The following is a 24,256-nucleotide window of genomic DNA, read 5'->3' as shown; positions in this document are numbered from 1 at the left end:
TTGAACATCAACACCGCTCAATCCAAAATGAACACGCAGCTCGGTCACACAGCATGATGTCAATTGAATTTGTTAAATCCGATGGGGCATCCATGTAAAAGCCAATGGGGCCGGTGTTGCGGTTGCTGACTTTTGATTTAATAAGGGAATTGAGATGGTGATTGAGGTCATCTTCCTCGCCCGCTTCTTTCAAAAATAGTCTTAACATCTGAGCTCATGAGACCGCCTGCACTCCCACTTCCACACACTGCTGCTGACATCTTAATTTTCCTTCTGCCGGGGCAGGTTTACTCCTCTGCAATCTTTCCGAAGAGGATTAAACACAGGCCCATTTTATTCATCTCCAATTCCAATAGAAATGTTTTAGCTCTTGGCAAAAAAAAAAAAAAGAAGAGAAATCTTATTTGCTTCAGTTCAGAGGGCTGTTTGCTCATCCAGGAAAATAAAGAGGACTCACAGGTGAAACCTGCTTGATAATTGCTCTATTTTCCACATTCATTTTCCTCTGCCGTGTTTACACACAGGCCACGGGAAAGAGAAAAGGCTCCACAAGTGAAGTCATTACGCAGGGGTCACAGCCGCTGGCTTCCCGACCATGGCGGGAACTCCGTCTCCTCATTCTTTTCGTACGGCGCCGCATGCCGCAAGCAACCTGCTGCAGCGGTGCATTCATGAGGTGAAGTACCTGACTGCTCTCCCAGGAGGTGGGCCGCGATTGAGCAACTTTGGCGAGTTCTCGAGAAACAACAGCACTCGGCCCGGGCACGTGGTGGTGGGGGGGTGTTGAGCGTGGACGGGCCGGACTCTGCTCCTGTCTAATCACAAAGAGACGCCGACTCCCAAAGTGATGGGCGAGCGTTCCTGCCTCATTATTTTTTCAGCTCGACACAGGTTGTCACTTTGGCTCAGCGGAGTCAAAAATAAAATTCCAGACTCCTTCCTCCAGACTCATAGTTTGAGCTCTCAGTAGACATCTTTATTACCCTTGCCGGTGGAGGCTGCGCCGCACACAGTGTTCCTGCTTTTTGACAGTAGAAAGACATCTTTGTTCTTTCCTGTGGCTTGGGAAAACAGAATGAGTTGCATCTGATAATATAGGGGGGTGGGGGGTTCAAAATTAAAGATTCAATTTTACTATAGCTGATTACACATTATTGTGTCAGGTCATCTGTGACACTAAGGCGATCAATGTCATTGTACCGGATTTCTCAATGTGTGCCCTTCCTTTACTACAACTGCAAAGAACTTTATTAGAAACATCCTCATATTATAGACCTATGTATTAAGTATTATTTATCATATCATAGTAAGAAGCCTCCCTGTTGCCTGCTCTGTGTATGTGGGAGAAAATTATTGCATACCTAAGGCACCTGGAGGCAGTGATTATGCAGCTGGTGGTTGGGTTTGCTGCAGCACCTCCAACACCCCTACTTTTACTTTTTTTGTCTCCCTGCTTATGGGTTATTGAACAAAATGTTCTTCCATTTTGTTAAAATTATGTCTGGGGTTGCAAAATCAATTTTAGACCTGCAATTAGAATCCTGAGCCATTCCAGGTTGGGAACTTCTCTCATTATCGCAAGTAGGCTTTAAATTTGAAACATCGACAACAATTGTTGAGTTTCATTAACGATAACTTAACTTGAATAAATAAAATGAAATATATAAATCCCTTATTAGTCCTGCAGTGGGGAAATGTATTCTCTGCATTTAACCCATCCCGAGTATATAGGGAGCAGTGGGCTGCTGAGAAGTGCCCAGGAGGAGTGAAGGGTTCAGTGTCTTGCTCAGGGACAAGTGGTAGCCAAGGATTGAACCGGTTAGTGGACGACCCTCTCTACCCCATGCGCCACGGTTGCCACTAAAAAGAACACGATGAACAGCATATGAGCAGTAAACTGGAATTATTGAAAGAAAACAGTATTTGTCTTAACAATTGCAAGTCACAGCAGCGTGGTGTGTATGCCATGTTTCTGGGTGATGCTTCAAACTGACACAGGACTTTCACCCAGGAGACCTCTGTTTGTGTGGCATGTGAAACCAAGTCAGCATTGACTTATTTAACAGTAGATTTGTTATGTAACTTACATAGCTACAAAGTCACAAACTTGCTTACATATTATGTAACAAACTTACTTATTTTATGTATCAAACTTATTTTACAAAACAAACACTTATTTTACGTAATAAACATGCTTATTTCAACCCAAACCACCAGGCGCCTTTGTTGTGTAAGTAGAATAAAAATCTAAGTAAACCTACGTTGGAAGTTTATTTTGAAAAGAGACTTTATGCATGTAATAAGCGTAAACTGTACTTTTCCTATGAACACGGAGGTTTATTTTGAAAACACACCAGCGAAAACTGACACGGCGTCCCTGACACGTCCAAAACTTTGGGTTGGGAGTTGTGATTGAAAACATGTTGACTGAATTTACCATGCAAACCATTAGAGTACAGCTTATTTCACACCCACTCTGTCTTCTGTACCCTGCCCTACTACCAAGTTGTCTTGACTCAGCCATTATTAGGCCATACGCCTGCTTCTATTTGAGAATTGACAGTATTACCCATTCATGTGAAAAACACCCCTATCGTCAGCACAAAGTGTACAAAGCTCTGTTCTTCTAAATAGCCTCTCAATAGGACTCTTTCATGTTTATCTGCTGTAATGAATGTTCTTTTGCAGGTGAGCATGCTGTGGGAGAATCTGCAGTGGGTCCCCTGACAGAAGAGAAATTTTAATTAGCATTGCTTGCAGTTTGGGTCACCAACATAGACATCCATCTGAGACTGTTCAATATTTAATTAAATGGCTCTTGCTTTACACCTTTGTTCACCTCAGAACACAATTCCCAGCAACACCTTTTATTCAGCTTCCCAATTAATCAGTGCAAAACACTTAATGAGAAACAGCTGTCAGAGCAAATACTCAATAAATCCCAAAAGCATCAGTTTGCTGTCGTCCTAAGTAATATCAGGTGCCTAAAGTGTTACGCAGAGGCTGAAGAGCAACAGATTTCATATCATGTTCAACAGAAAATGCATCAGTGTTGTCAAATCCTAGAACATCTTTTGACGGTGTCTAAAAGGCGGGTTGGGGGGCAAACTCATCACTCACTATCACCCTCATCTCATTTATTATCCACTTGCACTGAGGAATCTGAACTGTTTATCTTCATCACTTGTCATATCAAAGTAACATCAGGAAGAAAGTAACACAAGTGTAATGTGTGTACCGGATTTGGAACATTAATGTTTTTTTATTACGAATAACATACAGTATCACTTAAGCACTGGCCAGCATCTATTAGCTTCTTAGCAACAATACATTGTACATTCCTCAAACACACTGTAAATTATGGAGTAGGGCTTCATGTTTAGCCCAGTTGCCAGGAAAAAATATTGCCATTTGGATGTTTTCTGGGAACCACGGATACGATGAATGTTGACGTTTTTGCATTCGGTCAGAGCAAGTGACAGATTACAACATGCGACCGTTATTGAAAGTTACAAGGTATAACAACAAGAATGTCCAAGTAAGGGCGGGGTTAGACGGGTGGTGGAGGTTAATGGGTGAAACAAGCACAGGACTTTCACCCAGGACACTGCTAGTCTTGTCCTGTGTGAAATCAAAAGTAAACGTTGACGCTTGTTCTGTAAAGTTACGTAAGAAAGTAGACTTCGGGCAGTTGTTTTTTATTTACACTCGTTATAGTGTTTCGGTTGTTACATTGTGTTGTTACATTGTGTTGTTACATTACAGTTGTTACATTATCGTTGTTACATTACAGTTGTTACATTGCGTTGTTACATTACAGTTGTTACATTACAGTTGTTACATTACAGTTGTTACATTGCGTTGTTGTATTACGTTGTTGCATTACGTTGTTACGAAGTTGTTTTGTTGCCTAAACCTAACCAATTTTTCACAACGTTAAGCACGTGACACGTGCATTTCTGCAAGCGTGATACAAGGCAGATTTGTACTTAGATATGGGCTGCCTTGCTTGTGCATTTCAACAGGACACATGGTGGTCGTTGTATCAAATGGGATCATTTTTATGACATTTTTCACTCCTGGATGAACCTACCAGTGTCAAAAAGACATCTACTGTATAGTCATTTGAATGTTTTGTGAGTTTGCCTCCTTGTTTAGTGCGATTCAAGTGTGTCCTCTCTCCTGTTTGATCGCAAGGATTATTTGGAGGTTTAGTCTTTTAAGTCCTGTTTCATTTTGCCCGTCTAGCTTGTTAGCATTTAAATGGCTTTTTGTAATTGCCTAGGCGAATCTTGAAATAACATGAGGTGAAAAGCTTGTTTTTTTTTTTTCCGCTCCTCCTCTGCACTCCCTCCTTGTTGTTAACCTCCCCATTCAGTCTCAAGAAACAAACAAAAGAAACTTTTGGTTCACTTCATATGATTCACGTTGCTGCTGCGAGTCTGGCTTTGATGCTGGTCTTTGCAGGAACACTTTGAGTTTTTCTAGGCCCCCCTATATGGAGAACATATTCGCCAATTATTTGCACAAAACCCCTGGGAATGAGCCATGAGAGACTCTAAAGTGCAGCGTGCTGCTAGTGAGCACACATTGCAGTCGCAGGAGCTTCTTTGAATGTGTTGTGTTTGTGAGGACTGTATAAGGATGCCTGAGATGGCCTGCGGGGAAAGCCCTTATCTTGTATTTACACATAAGGACTTTGGGCAGGGCATGACTTCATTTTTAATCTTTAAGCCAGCTATTCCAATATGATTAAATTCAAAACAGGAAGCTATAGACGGAAGTGTGGCCTAAACATCCAGCAGCACTAACCCCTGGCTGTCCACAGCTATTATACAGTTAAGGCCAGCAATCAAGGAGGCCGCGAGAGTCGGAGCTCAAGGAAAAATGTTTGTTTTTTTTGCCTGTGAGAGTTGCGATTCTCACCTTCTGAAATTAAGACTGGATGCGCTTTTTTTCATCCGTCGGGAAGCACCATTGTTTTAAAAAGAAATACACAGAACCACTGACTTAAATTAGCAGAGGAAACAGCTTTGACTTTCAGACTGCTACATGCCTGTGGGGCACACTTTACCTGAAGTAGGAACTCTCCTTTCAAAATGGAAGTGTTTTTTTATCCCACAGTCAAGATAAGTCAGTGGATTAATGTAGAATCAAGCACTGTTAAAAAATGTTTCTGCATCCTACTGATAAGCAGGTAGTATGTAAATAAAGTTAATATCAGCAATACAGCATACACCATTGGAGGGAAACGGCTCTGTGACAAAAAATGATAAACCCAGTAGAGAGGAAATGTGACGCACTACATTTAATGTGATATGGGACATGATTACAATGCTAACGCTCGGTATAGCGGCTTTAAGTGAGATTAACAGATAGGTGAAAGGTGGGTCCTTGTAGGATCGCCGTACATATCAACACATTTCACATGTGAGGAGCATTTAGAAGGGTGGTAAAAGCAACTTTATTGATTCCTGTGAGGGTATTAAATTGCAGCAGTGAGGCGTGAACATAAGAACAACAAATGAAATGAATGGAAATAATTAAAAAACATAGAAGAAAGTAGGGTGACCAAATCCGAATGCTCAATTCACTCAAGCATAATTGTCAACATGCGCCCATACACCTTGTTTATTTCATTACCGTTATCTGTAATTGTGTGTGCAAAGGTAAACGCAGTATAGGCTGCATAATTCTGTGTGTCTTCCATATGAGGAGTTTTGATTTTAGTAGTGTGCATTAAAGTGACCCCAGCCCGCTGCCAGAATCTTTTTTGGCTATCTGATTGTTTTTACTCATTCCGCTGTTTGAGCTCAACTAATCAGTGAACGTTGGTTAACTTCAAACAAAGCAACCTGAGCCACGGCATGTAATGAAGGACTCCGCGTCCAGGTGCTGGGATGACAGGAGGAGGATAATTCAGTGCTGTCACGGAAGTGTTCAAAGAGGTCGCCCACTTCCCACTAGTGGACGTGAACTATTATTACCATGGTAGCTGATTGACATTCATATATGAACATGATAGTGAATGAACGAAACAAGGGAAATACTCTTCATGTAGTAAATGATGCAGTCTGATCTGGAGCTCACAGCTGATATGTACGTGGTTTGTTTTCTGCCATAGTTACGGTTATTGTTGAATTACTCCTTGTTGCTTCCACGCTCCACATTAATATATATTCATTAATACATTCGTTGAGAGTCCTAGTTTCCACCCTACCGTCACGATTCAGTCATGTTATAATGAATGATTCTGCTCCGTGAAACGAAGAAGTGGAAAATTGTGAAAGTGGAAAGAGATGCAAGACATTTTAGGTCATTATCACCGTTATCATCTGTACCATGAGACTTAATAAAACTGCAGGCCTCAGTGGATTTAATCAACCCACTGCCTCCGTCTTGTACAACTATTACCATCGAATGAATCCAGCCTGTCCTCATTTGCTGATTCCCCCAGTGATTCATTGTGGCTTCACTTTACGTTGGCGGTCTACAGTATTGTCTGCGTCTCCGATGTCTTCCCTTGTTCTCCCGGGCAGTTCACTCACCTCCCGGTGAATTAAATAGTTCCAAATGAAGAGCTGCCAGCAGCTATTCACTGTGAGCTTCTCTCCCCCCCACTTCCCTTCCCTTTTCAACATCTCTCACAAAACCACAAAGGTGACCTCGGAGCCTTGTGTGTACCTCAAATCAAAAGGAGAGGAGTTGGGAGATAAAAAAAAACTGTCAAGGACTTTCAGATGTTTCAAGTAGCCCATGTCTGGCTAAATAGAAAAGAAGAAGAGAAAGAAACTTAGATGTATTCTGTACTTTTGCTCTCTTCAGTGTCCGTACCATTCTGTCTGACACATGTCGTGTTGTTTAAGTTTGCCGATTACAAATAATTACAATGCAATACTGATTCACTGAAGTTACTTAGTATTTTCTGCTAGTGTTCAATTACTTTCATATCTTTTTAAAGGGTTTAGAGGGGAATTGTTTCAACTCACAGGAACATAGGAAGGAAAATACTGCACATGTGGCGGCCGCTTATAAGCTACCTTACGCCTCAGTTCCCGTACATGCAGTCTACTCAGTGAGCAAGAGAGAGAGATTGATTTTTTTTGCACTAATGTTGCTAATACAACAGCACTACAAAAGCTCTACAAAACTGATTAGCCTACAGGGAACATTTCAAAGACCAGGCCTGAAAAACAGACAGCTCCATTGAGTGCTTTAATATCACTGTTGGCCCTGGGGCACCCCCTGTCAACGAATAGCGACAAATCTTAGAAGGAGTGTCCTCCTGATACAATACAATATGAAACTCATCAATATGAGACAAATCTGAGGCTGTAGCAATAGTTCAAAGCTTCAAAGCTTTATTAATTGAAACAAACAGGACTTTCACCCAGGAGACCACTGTCCGTGTCCAGTGTGAAACCTAAAGTCTACGTTGACTTTTGTCACATTAGACGCTAGTCACATGACTCATTAGTAGTCAAGCACAATCTTTTCCTGACCCTAACAAAGTATATTTTTGTGTAAACCTTACTTCCTGTAAAGACGGAAGTTTATTTTGAAAAGGCACTATGCATGTAAAGACTGTATATTGATACACCATCCCTGATACGTCCAAAAGTGATGCGTTGAAGCATTGGGGCCACTGACCAAGCGTCGCTATTTGATTAGTTGGGCGCGAGAATGTGTTTTTTATTCACAACGGTACACCAATTGAATACTGCTGCACACATAATTGAAAATACAAAAGTAATGCATTTTCAGTTTTCAACTGCCTTTGGCTGATCTGGTGATGATGTTTTCCTACGACTGACCTCCCTTGTCCACCCATGAAAGAGTGTAGCACAAGATCAAGTGATTTGCTCTCACAAATTACTTAAAGCTGTATTATTAATAACAATGGATCACATTACTATGTGTTATATGAAATGGGAGGGGCTCGTAAATATAAACCCACAAAGAAATGATCACCAGCTGTGCAGGTTTCCCCTTAGCTCTATGAGCCTCTTTTATCTCAGTGCTTTGGTTTTCTGGCACTTTTATTGGCCCCATTTCCAGCAGCATTTTTTATTTGTTTGTTTTTTTGTGTTAAACCCACTGTACACTTCCTGCCCAGCACCAAACTGCAGACAGGCACAGTTAGAGACTAGCTGGTGAACATAGCGGAGCATTTAGCAGCTAAAAAGACGGATAGTGTTTTTTCTCAGGAGTTGGTGGAGCAAAGCTAAAAGAGACTGAATATTTACTTACATTCATGAGGTAGACTCAAACACAACTCCAAATTCTAATATATGTGTCTGCCCCGATGTGTAAGCAGTAGCAGTGGTTTGCTAATGTCGGTCACATCAGGTTCTCTAGCCATACTATGTCTACTTTATCTGAGATAAAGATAAAGGTCTGAATAATACAATTGTATGCCACTCACTTCAACTCCAATTTATTTCAGGGTGAAATATTATGCTCTTGTAGTATATAAAGAGTGAATTATTTGCTATCACACTAGCCATAACAATAAGTTCAAAAGATGTTTTCAGCTTGGCCTGCAAACATCAGTGAATGCAACATTAAAGCCCATGTGTTAAATGTGTATGTGAATTTTACCTTTCGTCAGACAATCCGAGTGAAAACTGGAGCGCAACTGGATGTGTTGTTTTCTGTTCAATCATTTGGATTATACCACTAAAACCTTCAGACATTTTTACATCTTACCCAGGCAGCAACCTGCGGTTCTTCAAAGTGAAGCCCGACAGTCTTTAACTTGAATTCTTTCTGATGGCCAGCAGGGGGCGACTCCTCTCGTTACAAAAAGATGTCCGATTGTATAGAAGTCTATGAGAAAATGACCATAGTTCTCACTTGATATATTGTAAACATGAGTTTAAGGTCTGAGCTCTAGCTTACCATTAACTACCCATTAATTGCCTATTAAATCAATAATAATAATATATTCATAATTATAATGATTTCTATTATTATTATTTAGCAGAATTATGATTATTGTAGAATAGATGAAAGCCTATGTTATGCTATTGGTAACAATATTGGACAAGGTGAAATAAAGGTAATTTAATAAAAAGGCAACAATAGCACTTCATATCATTCACATTTTATCAGTGTAATAATGGGAAAAAAACCTTTCAAAGATCCAGAAACTATATGACTATAAGGTCCACATGAGTGAGTGATGCAGCTGGTCATGCAGCAGGACAAGGCCCTTCAGCTCTCGCTCTCTCTTCTGCAGTGACATCCTTCAGTGTTTGCTCCCCGGCAGAGCTGGATGGCACAAGGTAGGGCAATAAGGAGCGACGGCGACAAGGAGAAGGAGTGCTGTCGTCCTCGCACTCAATCACCGTGAATTCATTTTAGGGGAGATGGAGGAAGTCTAATCAGTCTCGCAGGATCACCCGTGGATCCTGTTCTATTCACAACAGCGGCATCTGTTCCAGCTGCATGAAGCGTGGCACTCTCTGCGGCGTTGCTCCCCGCTCTCAGGGCGGAATGACGAACGCTGTCTGTGCCCTCTTTTCCTCTCGCTCCTGTCAAAACACTATGTAATTATGTTGAAAGTTCCAATTTCGGAGTGTAAGAGGCCCGTGTTTCTTTTCTGTCTTTCAAGTCCCAGCTGCTCTGCTAATGCCTTGTAAAACTCACGAATTACCGCCATAAATAATCCTTTAAATGAGGCTTAAAGTACACAAGACTAAACCTCAGAAAGGAGTTGCAGGCTGCAGGCCATGTGTGGTCTCAAATCTAAAATGCATTCCTCATCATGTTTGCAGGTAATTGTTTTCATTTTGCTTTCGTTCTCATTATGTATTTGTGTGATTCAACACGAACAAGGTCTAAAGAAATTGGGTATAATGCAAACACTCCAATTTCATCTTTGCAGAGGTGGAAGTGGAATGTACTGTAGAAAAAAATGCCTTATAAAGTCATAAAGTTGATTTATTAAACCACTGCTGCTACTCCGTCTACATCCAGCGGACACTGCAGAACAACATTAGCATTTCAAGTCATGTTTCTGATGAATGAAAGTCCAATATTCACTCTCCTTTTAGCTGTTTCCACTATGTTCTCCTGCTAAGGCTGTTCGTAGCTTTACTTATGAAAAATAATGTCCCGATATTCGTAAATATTCCATAACATCATTTTGTATGTTATCCACGTAATCACAAACAAGAAGGTATGAAGACCGCAAAAGGGGAAATGGAAGGGGAGGTGAATGGGTCAAACGAAATCTAGTCTTAGACTCAGGAGACCGTTGTTCGTGCCCCGTGTGAAACAAGAAGCCAACATTGATTTATTTTTTTACATAACTTGCATACTTCAGTAACGACACAGTCATTTTAACCCAAAGGAGGACCTTTTACGAAATGTGTGTAGTTCTGTTGCCTCAACCTAACTTAATAGTTCACGACCTTTAAAGGGCCAGTGTCAAGCATTTTGGGGGATCTATTAGCAGAATTGAAATATTCAGAGCTCCGTTTCCATTCATGTATAATTCCCTGAAACTAAGAACCATTGTGTTTTTTGTTATCTTAGAATGAGTCCTTCACATCTACATTGGGAGTGGGTGCTCTTCCATGGAGTCCGCCATGTTTCTACAGTAGCCCAGAACGGACAACACAAACACTGGTTGCGTCACTTGAAATGAAAAACATCTGTAAAGCTCTGGTATTTCATACGGTTATTAAATTTCAATCTGCAAAGTAATTAGGATTTATAACTACTTTTAGTGTTACGGAAGGATAGAGTAGCATACCGTGGTAATACTCAGAGTAGAAAATACAGAGTAAAAGTTTCTTTCCACCACTTTTCACAACATATTTTGTCTTAGATTAAAACAAAGCTCAGTCGTAGCTTGGACTTGACCCCATGTGCTTAAAGCTTTGTGTATATCATTTATTTTAAACTTGATTAACAAAATCTAAAAATTCAACTCGTATCAAAAAGTATTGCATTTCCTAAGATCAGCACTGCAGCTCTACAGTGTTCTCTTTAAGCATCAAAAATCATCATCCATTTTTCCAGTCGTTTGCTGGATAATGGTTGTAAGGAGAAACTTTGTCACAAGTCTGTCACTACCACCCAAGATGGGTGAGTAGATTTCCAACAGCAAAAAAAAAAAAAAGGGGGCAATCATCTGGTGTGTGCGCATGTTATTTTTCACAGAGATAGTGTTTTGATTGCCTGGGGGGAGGAAATGGTATTATTTACTACAAAATTGCCTTCGCTTGATCCACATTGGGTGAACTGGCAAGCTGAGACTAAATATATCTTCTCTCCTCTGCGTCTCATCCCCTCGACACAAGCTCCCTTTTTTCTGCTGCTATGAGGAGTGAGGCAACACTCTTTACAGTCAGAGAAGTGCAAGTCTTACCAGTTCTCAGTTAGATGGCTGTGTCAAAGGGCTTAGTGGGAATACTTGAACACAGCAGGGCCTGAACAACACGTCTCCTCAGATGAGTTCTTCATAGCAGGATGGGCTTGGGGTGAGCGGTTCAGGGCCTCTCCTGACTGACCGCCAATAAGAAAAAGAAAGACAAATCTGTCTACTTTGAAACTCTCTCCCCCACTTTTTTTGTTTTTTCAGCATGACATCCTCCAGCAAAAAAGTAGTGGACTTTCTGTTTTGATATTCTTTTCTGTAATCATCACTGGCACCAATTAGCGGCTACGCTCTTGTCTCGTGTGGGCAAAGTGTAAAAACAAATAGCAGGTGCGAGATGAATCACTCCGGCTTGTGAGAGCATTGAGGGAAGATAAAATGAACACATCACTCATTTCCTGGAATGCATACTTGGGCATATGCAGCAGTCTGGATGACGAACCAAACCCAGAAAAGGGCCTTGAGGCGAGCTCTGGTTTGTGCGAAACAGCTCGCCATCGCTGCAAAAGGCGGCGGATACGTCCCAGGGAACGGATTTGACATGCTGTGTTTTTGTTTGGGTTTCCTACTGAAGTTCATATAAAAATGTCGTCCCCACTGAGCCGGTGGAAACATCACTATAATCAAGCGGCAAAACGCACTCCGCGAAAAACACAGTGGAGACAGAGGTCTCCATCAGCTAAATCACTGTGCTAATCAATGGCAATAAGCTGGGGGCATCACAGGGGACGTCACCCCTCCTTAACACTCTACCCTTACATATCAAATGGCAATTAATTCCTAAAATGTGTTAGAAATTGTCTAATTACCACATATGCCCGATACTCCCGGTCGCCGTTCGGGTTTAAACGGGAGGGATGAGTGAGCTGGTAATGATGCTCTGTTCAGTGCGACGCACTGCCGCAATCTGGCGCGACCCAGACACTGTTCCTAATTACAGGCCTGCATTCTGTATACGGCATCATCATTACTGCCGGGAGAGCGAGGACTCGTCGGCTCCAACTGCAGCCATCATCAGATGAGGGCTGCCAGTCGACCCTTATCTACCTGCATGCATGTCTTTTATTGTTGTTTTGCTGTGTCAGTCTGACTTATATGTTTTACATACTCTGCGTGCTTTTACGTTTTGTGCTTCCAACATGTTTTTAGTGTCTAACAATGCAACATAGTCTCTAGTCCATGTTTCCATTTAACATAATATTCCCTCATTTATTTGCTTCGTATGTGTTGTTTTATGAGCCTCTGTGTTGCATGTCTTAGTAGTACTTGTCAAGTACAAGGGTGTCCTGAATGATGTTTCTACTTATAGCAATATTCTATCTTCTTTTATTGTTTCTGCCTGCTTTGTAAAGGGTAAATAATGCATAACTTTGTAATTTTAAACTTATATTCTGTTTTTTGGGTGACTTTGTAACATCTGTCCAGGGACTACAGATGAAAAATAGCCTCTGGCGCATTAACAGGAATGTTTTATTAATGTGCACTGTCAAATAAACCAATAAAATAAATATTAAATAAAATAAGCACTGTTTTGTCCTTCGGGTTTTGAAAAAAAAATAAAGTACTGCACCCAGTTTTTGTAACTTCACTTTTTATATTTTTGTCACTATTCCAAATGATATGATTTGCATACTATGTCATGTTGACATGTAGCATGTACACGGCCAGATGATTGAGTACCACTTTTTAATTAGTCACACTTAAAGGTTGAATATGAAAATCAGAGCTTTTATTTATAGTGCAATACAAATGATCAAAGGGAACACACACATATAAAACATATGACACAGCACAAGATAAGCCTGAGAACTAGACTCAAACTAACCGAAACAAAAGAGTAAGAAACAACGGGGGCAGCAACAAAAAAACAACAACAACAACTGAAACACAAGTGTTTAGGTGTGTGTGGGTGGATTGGTTCTTGGGGTGAAAGATATATCTAGGGGGACGGCTGAGAAGGTGGCTAACAGCTAACGGTGCATACAGTGCTTACAGCGCTAACAGTGCAAATGACGGCAACAGTGCTGACAGAGCTAACAGTGTGTACCTAAGGGGGAACCGGAGGGTGTGTGCTACGCTTCTGTAACTGTATGACCACAGTGCAGGGCGGCGGCCATGAGCTAGCCCAAATGGTGCATGCTCACATGCACTAAAAGGCATGCGCTGCCAGTCCGGCTACGTAACCAAAGCACAGAGAAGCTCGGACTATAACACACACAGAAAGAGAGTGACAATTTTTGTCAATTGCAATTAGTCTCAAAGATTGCAAATCAAAGTTAGTGTTAAGAATCTGCCCAACATCTTCATAAAACTCATAATCCATCTTTACAGAACACAATAACACTGGCAAGAGGAACTGATAAGGACTCAATATGATATTATTCATGAGGATTGGCTTCCCTGTGATATCATTTCCAGTCATCTTTAATGAGTAAAAAGAGATGCTCATTATTGATTGCGCTGTACAATACAGCCAAAACATTACCCTTAAACACAAGCTACAGGAGGTTTTACCCAGAGCTATGACCACTGGCAGTGCCAGGGATTTTGGGTAACGTACTGTCGCCCTTTCTTTTCTCTCTCGTGTTTATTTTGGAAAGAAATGATGCCAGGGCTGTAATCAAAACCAACTCAATCGAGTCCAAGTCAAATCGAAGACCAGAGTCTAAGGCAGTCGAGGCTACGTCAGCACTGAGTCAGAGGCAATCGAGAGCGAGTCAAGATTGAGTCCAAGGCAGTCGAAACCGAGTCCAACGCAATCGAGACTGAGTAAAGACCAAATCCAAGGCAATCGAGACCCAGTCCAAGGCAATCGAGACCATGCCTAGTCCTGTTCAAAGACCATAATAAGCAATCGAGTCATTCCAATGCAAATTTGATCTACAAACAAGATTTATCTATGTTCTAACATCAAACTAAGCAGTGCATATAATTTAGGATTCATTATCGCTTTCCACCTCGGACACAAGTGGTAGGATTTAGTGTGCAGCTACTTCATTTGAGTTACATTAGTAGAACAACCAAACCTTGAATAAAAAGTATTTGCTTGATTTTTTAGATGTTTACAATTGCCCAGCTCATTAATATAAGACACAAGCGCAGGTATCTTTGTTACCGCGCGTACACAGCACATCATTTCGGATAATGCAGACAAAATGTTTCGTAAGATGACAGACTGGGAAGAACCCCCCATACGACAGCCCCGGCTGTCACTCACTGATGTTTCTCATTAAAATGAAAATGGATTTTGAGCGTGACATTGCATGCAGGTCGCATCACAAGCCTGTTTCAAGTGAATGTGAGGTCATGTTTGTGTTCCTTTCATGTCCTGATACCAGAGGAGTGGATGGCACACACTCTTCTTTCTGCTGCCTTTGTAGCTGCATAATGAAAACGTCTCTTCACACTGAAATTTGAAACGTCTCCTTTCTTGGTACTGTTTCTGCCGGTTGAAAGGCAAAACAAAGAATGGATTACCTTCCTCTTTTCTTTTCTTTTCTTTTTTTTTAACAATAATCTCAACAGCAGTGCTCTCAGTTATTTTATCTAATCCATCGTTTGAGTTTTCGTCTCGGTCACAAGAAAGCGATTCTTTTCACACATACAGGAAGATGCTCTGATTTCATCTCGCCTCCTGGCTCATCTCGGCTCCAGCTAATGCTTTTTTTTTGTCCTGTTCAAAAGCAGCTCAGGGTTTTTAGCTTTTGATAGAACGTCAGAGGTGGTTAAAATCCTAATAACGGCGTATGTCATTTCGTGGGCGCGCGTAAACCATCGCAGAGAATGCTTACATACTGAGAATGAGTGTTTTCAATGACACTGGCAATGACAATCAGTTCCCTCGGCCGGTGTTCGTCACGCGCTCCGTGCGTGCATCCGTGTGGGGCCACGCAGTTAAATACAATCCGAAGACGTGGGAAATCGCGAGGAGAGCTTGATTTAGTTCAACCTGCAGAAAAATACATTCACAGTGTGAAGCGGTGAGATGAATGAAGTGAGGTTCAAAATCTTCGCTCGGGGTTTGCAGCGTGCAAAAGCACCGGTGGGTAGATCTCTGCCATTATCAGTGAAGGAATCACAATTATTCTCCAGTGATACGGAGGTTTATTACCGTCATACACACTGGCTGTGAGTATGGCTTAGCGATAAGCGTTTGTTGGTCATACCTATCTGCACTCATGATCGTGTTATCAAGCAAATGCACATGTTAGCTTCCATTGTCGGCCTTGGCGACGGAAGGCCCGTTGAGGGCTTATCATTGTCAATAGGCAAATTCAACTTATTTCACTCCCAGGGCGTCAAATTCCGACTCTTGGTCAGCGCCGCCCTTGGCGTCTTGATAGCCACGAACAAGGCCCCCTTTAGCGGATGTATGAGACTCACCAGGCTTTAAACTATAGCGCAATCTATGCTCGACGCATCCGCGACCTCTCCCTGCCCATTCAACATTCTCCAGCTACGCGGATTTGCAAAGAAAATTGGGGGACTTTTGAGGAAATGTGAGAGTGACGGTTTGCCGCTGGGAAAAATCTGCAAGGAGTGTAACAGATTCAAAACGTTTCCACCTTTCCCACGATTCCACGTCAGCTCAAAAGGCACCACATTGAACGGAAAATGAGCTGCAATGGCGTCACATTTTTTGATGTTCAAATATTATCTGCCCAAAGAATTCTCCAGTGCTTTTGTGCTTCTTGATGCAAATTCAAATATGCACTTTTTTTTTCGTGTAGCATAAATGGACTACAACTGTATTTAGTTGTGCAACCCTGTGTTGCGTAATGACAATAGATAAACCCTCATGTCATGTTCTGTTGCTTTGCAGATGAAGGGAGTCAAAAGGGAGCTTGGAAAAAAAAGTCTTTCATGTCGTGGATGAAATAAAACAGGGGAAGTCAGGTGAATTGTGACAGCAAGTTACAAATCTCCGTGAGCCATGTTGCTCCACTTCACATAAAGCAGATACTGTACTGATGATTCAATCAATTGAGGTGAAAATCAATGTGAAGAGAAACATTGCACCATAATGTTTGCATTGCAAACCCGGCTATTTTATGTACAGTGCTCTGCAACTCCTGTTGTTGCAGAGTAGATTAATATTTTTCGATAATGTAAAACCTTTTTTTTTTTGGAGCAACTTATGAAAACAAGTAAGAATATCTTCGATACATGCAGTCGGCCGTGGTCTCCAGATCACTTTAAAGTTGCCCACCAGCTCCAGTTACGTGATTAAATCTGATGAAATGAAAAACTCGATTAAAGCCGTGCAGAATTCGGGTAAAGTAAGGCGAAAGTTCTCATACTATAGCGAGACATGCAGGAAATGAAAAAGGAGAGGGAAAACGCTGACTCAAACATTGGAGGGAAAATACAGAGGAAAGCTGTAACTCAGTTATGTATGTTCTTCCCGTGGAGTAGACAATATACATGGAGACTGCGGCACCAAACTGAGATGTGGATAAGAAACAATGATAGTTGTGTCCAATGACCCGAGAGGGAGCCACCATGAGGAGCAAATTAAGCCTCATTCAGCTCATCAGGGAGGAAAGCATGGCTTGTCGGTTTCGGGGAGATTACTTCAAAATCTGTAATTTACCAAATGACTAACAGGAAATAAATTAAAAGACATTCTTAGTACTGTCAATGCAGTATAGTTTTGTCAAAGTAACACGTATTCAAGTCCCTACTAAGAAAAGGGTGGAAAAGGGGTATTATATGGTCTTTAACCTTCATTTAGTGCCACAAAACGTAAGGTTCTGGCCACTGGTGATGGAAAATAATAAAATTGACTGGATCGGGAGTAACCATTAGAAGAAGCAGCGATTTTGCTTTGCACTTCGAGTTGGGGAGATACACATTTGAAAAATAAATGGTGCAAATCAAAGCAGTGGCCTAGTATGGGTCATGACCCTGGATCCTACACCCATGAGTAGCGCCTTTCACTAAACCCAGCCTGCCTGATAAAAGCCCACATCTTTAATACTCCACACTCTCAGCTTGTAACCATAGACTGCATATAAGAAGTGGACTTAGTCGCTGTGACGTCAACCATCGCTTTGTGGACTCGCAGCCTCAATTTTGGCCATCGCCATCTTGGATTTTGGCCGCTGCCATCTAGCTTCTTTTTTTTTTGCAACCACTGAACGGAAGTGACCATATTTGGACAGCGGAGGAGTGATGTCGGGGTAGAGACGCCATATATGGCTCTGGTGGACCTGTCAATCACAAGGTAGCCACGCCCTAAAGCGCACTCTGCTTTATCGTTTATTTTACTCTTAATTGGACCATCATTTACAAAATGGACATCATGCTGTCTGTTACAACTATGATGTCCCATAGCAAATCTAAGGAAACCTCATAGTGATTTCATCATCTTATATTGTCCCGGATGGGTTTACATTGGAGTTAGTTGACAGCCCGACGCTATCCAGTCGGTATCAGACGCCGAGAGCCATGACAGGACGCTAGTATTTGACGCCCGGGGAATGAGACCAGGCTGAGATATGTGTGAAAAAACAACATATTTTAGCCGGCATAGCAGAGTGATGTTTCCATATGTGGCTCTTTCACTAAAATCCACAGAAGCAAGCCCTGACAAGCTCTGTTAAAAGCCCTGATCTATTGCTTTTACATAGGAATAGATATCTGCTGCTGGCCACAGAGAAGACGACATCGTGTTAGAGCTGGAAAATAAGCAATTTTCGACTTGGCATAGGGCCTCCTCTATTGGAAGCATGGATATATGTGACCTCTGCTTGACAGTTTTGCTGATGTGCCTGCTGAGGCCGGCATGTATAAATGAATCTCAATTTCCTTTATTAATTTCAAACGTCACTATAAATTTGCGTCTAAGTGGACCTGACCCAACGTTTCAGCTCACTACCACACAAGAGGAGGTGACTCCCATCACATTTGCACACATTGTACAGAGGACACCGAAAGTTACCTTTGACTCCTTAAAGCCTTTACACATAGGTGGCGTTTTTTTTTTTCACATCAATATATTTTCACAAACTGTTGTTTTTTGTCATGAGTTAACACTGACCGTGAATATTACGCGCCAAAACAAGCAAGAAAGTTTTTTCGGAACAACCGATTACAGACCTATTCAAAATGTACACTATGGTGTACAACAACACGGGGCTTCCTTAGTCCGAAATCAAGACGGCAAACTTTATTACTCCTTCCAACTTTGACAAAGGCAGCGTGGACCAGAGCCACCTCTTCCCGTCTTACCAATTTACAATAAAAGCTCTAGACATGCATAACTGTTTACCAGAGGGAACTCCAATTTTACTCAGAGTATTTCCCGAAAAGGAAACTCAATGAAATAGCTTACAATAGCTTAGGCTCTACAATGAGAGCTCAGACAGATTGCCAGACAATTCTCTTGGCCAATCGGATCCTGGTAGTTGGTCTTTCCATTAGACAAAAAAAACCATCCACTAACATCTGGTTTTTGTCTTCAGTGGGAAAGGTTACAATCTTTATTCATTCCTGGGAAAAATGACAATTGTTTATCGGTATTTATCGTCTCCAGCGCCGATCGACAGTGATGGAAACCTAACACACACGTGAACGTGCAAATTTTCCTTCTTTTTCCGACTTTGTGACATGTGTTGAAGTGAATATATAATAAATAACAATAACTGGGTTTTTGACAATTGTTACAATTTTAATAACGTACAAAGCATACAATTAATATAATATACAATCATTAACTCTGGTTTGGTCAAAATACAGCCTAAATTCATTGAGGTAAATCTCACCACACTACATTGACAGAGACAGTGATTTACCTCACTGATCACTGTAAAACACACTTTATTCGAACTGGACACAAACTCAATAAAACTCTTCTTTGTTGGTCTTTCTGCCGTTCCAGAGAGACACTGAGTAAATAACGGATACAAAAAAAATGACCACCATAACATTGTCACTGTTTATTAACCTTGTTGTTAATTCTGTCAGCCACCAGCTCAGCCTTACCCGTGTTGAGAACCGTATGGAGGCAATAGATATGGATAGATAGAGATTTATTCTTAAAATATTGCAACATTATTTGAGTAATTTCACCTTGATGACAACAATTTTTTGACAGAAAGCGTGCATTACAAACTGTATGAGTGTTGAGTTTGAAAGACATTTTTTTTCTAGGCAGGAAGGGTCTAATGAAATAAACCGCTGAATTGGATTATGGGAAGTGTAGGATTGACAGTTTTCGGAGCTTCTCCATACAATCAGGGGCTAAAAGCCAGGATATCTCAGCCTCTGCAACATCAATTTTGGTTATTCTCGTTTTACGTCTATCGTAAGTTCCCCAAATTTACTCGATACGAAATAGATGCCTCTTCAAACCCTTTAATTGAATTGTAACTGTCTGCAAGTCCTGCCATCTGCACCAGTGACAGGTCTGTTGTGGAGTTTTCAGAAGTTTGGTGTTTGAATCTGCCACTGAAAAAATTGTAACACGTTCAGCTGACTGTGATACAACGGGAGTATGCCGACAATTTAAAAAAACGAAAAAAACAAACTTGGCATGAGAGCAGAGAGTGTCTCTGACCACAGAGAAATGTAAGTTTTATACAGATGGATATATTAATTATGTACTAATGAAAATGCTAGTTGTGCTGTAGCTTTAACATAGCTAAGTAACCTTCAAATCAGTGGGAAATGTAGCTTTTCAATTCAGACTCCAAGTACAACTCCAGCCAAGACTGATTCCTATTGTTGTCAACACAATCTGGCTTTGAGTCTCGCTTTGGCCTGTTTCATCCTAAAGGCAGCTGGCCAAAGCACGACTGCAGGCCAGATTCTGCGTTTTCTATGAAGCTGTTTTGCGACGAGCCACATTTTCACACGTGTAGGCAGGGCCAAGATATTCGCTTCTCCCCCCTCTGCTCCCACGGATAGTGATCTCAGAATAACCCACCAACGCCACGTGACAGCCACTGGCGCATTGAGCCTGCCAGAGCCGGTGAGGCCCCGGCAGAGCAGGGGAATAACTTTATCTGAAATATGATGGCATCTGTCTCTCAAGCAGCAGACTCCTCATTACAGGCAGTTTCTTTCACTGGTTGTTCAGACATCAGCTGTCACAGTTCATCAGCCATGCCAAGGTAGGGGCAAAATAAGCAGCTGCCACAAGTCTCCTCTGCTGCAAAAGAAGCCATGTGGAGATAAATGCTGGGTCACAGAGCTCTGGATACACTCCAGACCCCTCAGTCACTCTGATGTCTGTGCAGTGTATAACCCCACATTACCATTGAGTTCCCGTCGTCCGGATTAAATGGTGATCGTTATTGAGGAAGTCGAGAGAAGAGTTTAGTGTTGATGTGTCAATGGACTGCTTTTATATAGACATTCTTAAAGTTACTACAAGGAACTTTTAACAGTCAATTTAATACTGATGGCTCTGCATGCATAAGTAAACAAGACCATCAGTGGGAAGATTGTCCATTTCTACATCGTTACTCTTAATGCTTGTCATCTGTGGAACCAGGTCTGACTCAGACAAAATCGTGCCGGTTTAGAAACTCCTACAGCTCAGACTCCAGCGGGGCCTCTGGCAGCGAACAGCGCACCATAGACAGACCCAGATCCGGCTTTAATGCCGCCTTCAACCTGCAGTCGGAAGCTCTTGCGGGAGGTGGAGAGCTCTGCAGCTGACAGCAGCTGCTCCTCCTATGGCCAGGAGCAGAGCTTTGCCTTGCTGCTCCGCTGGTCCCCGCTGGGCCAACACCGACACCACACTGCTGGAGGGAAGAGAGGCACGGCAGAACCAGGACGTAGCAGGGCAGACTCTCAGACCCTGCTGCAGTAAAATGTGAGGTTTTCTGGTGCTCATGAACACTTTTGTCCACAGGGACCGCCAAAAACAACATAACGTTTAAAAAAAAAAAAGAGTAGTAGTGGCTTTAACTGAATTTAAAGCTCAGTCATATGACAGTGGATATTCATTGTAATAAGAGACAGAATTTTAATCTTGCTGATTGGATTTTTTATTATTATTTTTTTACCTCGGGAGCTATAGTTCACTTCTCTCCTTGCATTTTTATGTCTTGTCCCCTGGACCTGTTATCAACAAATCAGACACAATTGTTCATCTTTTCTACTGATTCAAACTGAGCCACAAGAATAGAATAGAAACCCTTTTTATTGTCATATACATATACATGAAATTTGACCCATCCCATTTGACCCATCCCATTTGACCCATCCCATTTGACCCATCCCATTGGCAGTGGGCTGCCAATGACAGGCGCCCGGGGAGCCGGGGGTTCAGTGTCTTGCTCAGGGACACTTCGACACGTGGCACGTCCCAGTCGAGGATCGACCGTTGACCCTGCGGTTACCAGACAACCCTCTTAAGCCAGTGAGCCACGGTCGCCCCCCAAAAAAACTTCACAACGTACACCTACCTTAATGGTTTCAAAACATCTTGCCAAAGCACTGCAGCTGGCTAACCCTGGCGCATTTACGGGGATTAATTTGCGTAGTCCTTATAAATAGATTATAAAAGAATTGAAGTCAATGTCCATCCAAGTCTTGAAAGTGCTCCAACAGCCAGTCGCCTGACATTGTCACTGCAAAGAAAATGAACTTCCCCCTGCATACCTGTCACGTAAACACTCCCCGGCGTTGCACAGGTGCCTGAGTGAAAGTCTGTGGTCAGGCGAAGAGACGGTGCTAAAGGGTGGCCATAATCCCCCTAAATCCCCGAAAGGTTGTACGCCTGACCCAGTGGCACTGAAAAGAAATGAGTTCCTCGCACTGTAACGATTTCTTATGGGGATTCTGAGTTGTGAAGGAGTGGCTCCAAAACGCCGTCCACTTTTCCATGCTGTTTCTTATCACCTTCAAAAGCAGTCCTGCAGATACTAGGAGGAGCAATCACAAATAACAGGAACGCCCTTGATCCCTGTCTGACCCCCCTCTGGAGACAGCCACACTCTGCCCCTCTGAGTTCTCGCCCCTGATACTGTCCGCCGGCTCAAGGGTATGGACACTACCTTATCCCATTCCTCCAGATGCACTGCTGCACTGGCCGCTCGCTTGGATAAGGGCCCCGTCTTTATCGGAGCTGCAGACTCTTGACTCGGTGACTACCAAAAGAGAAGATGCCAGGAATAACTGATTCTATCAACTTGTTTCTGATGTGGAAAGTAGTGTGTGCCAAGCACAAAAAACAGAAAAAATACTCATTTTGGATGCGCTGTTGAGGACACAACCAGGTGAAATAGGTTTGATAAATGAGAATTTATCAGGAGCTAAGTGGGAGCAGTCGGAACTCCATTTTGAGACTGGGCTATCAGATGTTCTTTAAGACGACGTCACGGGCTGTATGAAAAGAATAACACCACCAGGCTTCTAAATGAGTGTAAAACCACTTCAGCTTTGAACCACAGTGTACCAGTGATTTGTTTCCGTAATCATATACTCCAAAGCCAAAACAAATCCGCAGACAGGCCTGTCAAGCTGGTGGCTCCGGATGAAATGTAGTGTTTACCGAGATCAGTCCCACGGGAGCTCTTTGGAGAACTAATCTACAGCTCTTGATGCTATCCAACCGTTTGGCAATTTGTTTAAATATGATTGATGCCCTTGGAAAATATACATATATACTGGTGCAGTGAGCTAAAAGCAAAAAAAAAAAAACAGACAAGGCCTTTCAAGGAAGGATTGACTGATATGGCTGGTTATGCTCAATGTGGTCACTTTCTTTCAGCCTCAGACACATATAAAGCTGAATGCTAGACATTCCATAATCCCTCTGTTAGTTATCTTGTTAGATAGAAGTCTGGATGGAGAGAGCGTTGCATGAAAGGCTCTGGGGGAAGTGAATGACAGAGCAGCAAAGTTTGGCTATTATAATTGATGAGGGAGTGTAACTGTTTTTTAAGCTATTAAATTGGAACAAAGTTTGAAGGTCTGGAAAAAATATTAAAAAGATAAATCTCCCAGTGTTACTTTGAACCAACTTTATTACCGGCCAAAAACGCTGATATGGGATCATTCTGCAAAATCCCACACACAATAAGTTCAATGCCCACTTCCAAATTCTTGCCTTCCAGAATATCTGCCCAGGGCTACGGTATGGCTACGGTTAGGGAAAGGTTTTGGTTTGGGTAAATTAAAAAGGCAAATGGTCAATGCAAGTCGTAAACTAAACCCAGTTGCCAGGAAAAACTTTTGGCATCCTTCATTTCTGCAAATTCAACAAAGCTGAATGACGACATTTTTGCCTTCAGTCAGAGCAGGTGTAATACATTGTAGTGTATTAATCAACCATTGTTGAAAGGTACGTGGTATAATAACAGTATAAGATGCAAGAAAGACAACTAAGGATGTTGGGTTGGTTGGTGGGTCAAACAAACACAGCACTTTCACCCATGAGACCGCTGTTAGTGTCCAGTGTGAAACCAGAAGAACATCTTGACTGTACGGTCATTACATAACGTTACTACACTTTACTATGCTCGTCACGTAACCTTCAGTAAGAAAGTTCGCTAAGAGCAGTTGTTCTTTTGTTAATTTAACTTTGTAGTTACGGCAGTTAAATTTCATTATTATTTCTACAGAAACCCAGATCTTTTTTCTGACCTTATCCAAGTAAACCTGACCAATTGTTCGCAATGTTAACCACGTGGTATTGTGCGTTTCCACAAGCATGACACCAGGCTGATATGAAACATATTTAGGAAACTTGTTTCAGAAACATTGACAATCAACATATCCTGTGATTTTTAAGAAACGTACATTGCCAACTTTTTTTTCTGGCGACTGGGTTCTGCATAGAGTTGTTCTGATACTGATACCAATATCAGAAATGCCTGCGATACAGCCTAAAATGCTGGATCGGGTATCGGT

The sequence above is a fragment of the Anarrhichthys ocellatus genome, unplaced genomic scaffold (genome assembly GCF_004355925.1).
Source record: "Anarrhichthys ocellatus isolate YVR2014 unplaced genomic scaffold, GSC_Weel_1.0 scaffold25, whole genome shotgun sequence".
In the NCBI taxonomy this organism is placed as follows: domain Eukaryota; kingdom Metazoa; phylum Chordata; class Actinopteri; order Perciformes; family Anarhichadidae; genus Anarrhichthys; species Anarrhichthys ocellatus.
Note: the sequence above shows the minus strand (reverse complement) of the source record.